Raw genomic sequence first — 232 nt, 5'->3', positions numbered from 1 at the left:
ATATTCCTTGTGCATTGAATTCTATAGGCCACCACATTAAATTGAAAACAATAATACTCATTCACAGGCATAACTTGTGGAAACATTCTGTCATTAATCATTTTGCATGCTAAACATGTAAAATGTACATGTACATGTACATTTTTGTGGCTTGGGTTTGGGCAAGCATTCAGTTGATGATGGACAAAAAGCACTGATCATTTGTGAATTTGTTACTGATCTCCAGTTTTAT

The 232-nt window shown here is 33.6% G+C and overlaps 1 protein-coding gene across 1 annotated transcript in view; it reads right to left on the bottom strand.

Annotated features, from left to right (window-relative positions):
- LOC119588107 overlaps window positions 1–232 on the bottom strand; it is a gene marked incomplete at its 5' end in the record, with an annotated part of 43647 nt that overhangs the window by 28299 nt on the left and 15116 nt on the right.

The sequence above is a fragment of the Penaeus monodon genome, chromosome 23 (genome assembly GCF_015228065.2).
Source record: "Penaeus monodon isolate SGIC_2016 chromosome 23, NSTDA_Pmon_1, whole genome shotgun sequence".
Lineage (NCBI taxonomy): Eukaryota > Metazoa > Arthropoda > Malacostraca > Decapoda > Penaeidae > Penaeus > Penaeus monodon.
This window is presented reverse-complemented; position numbering and strand designations above follow the sequence as displayed.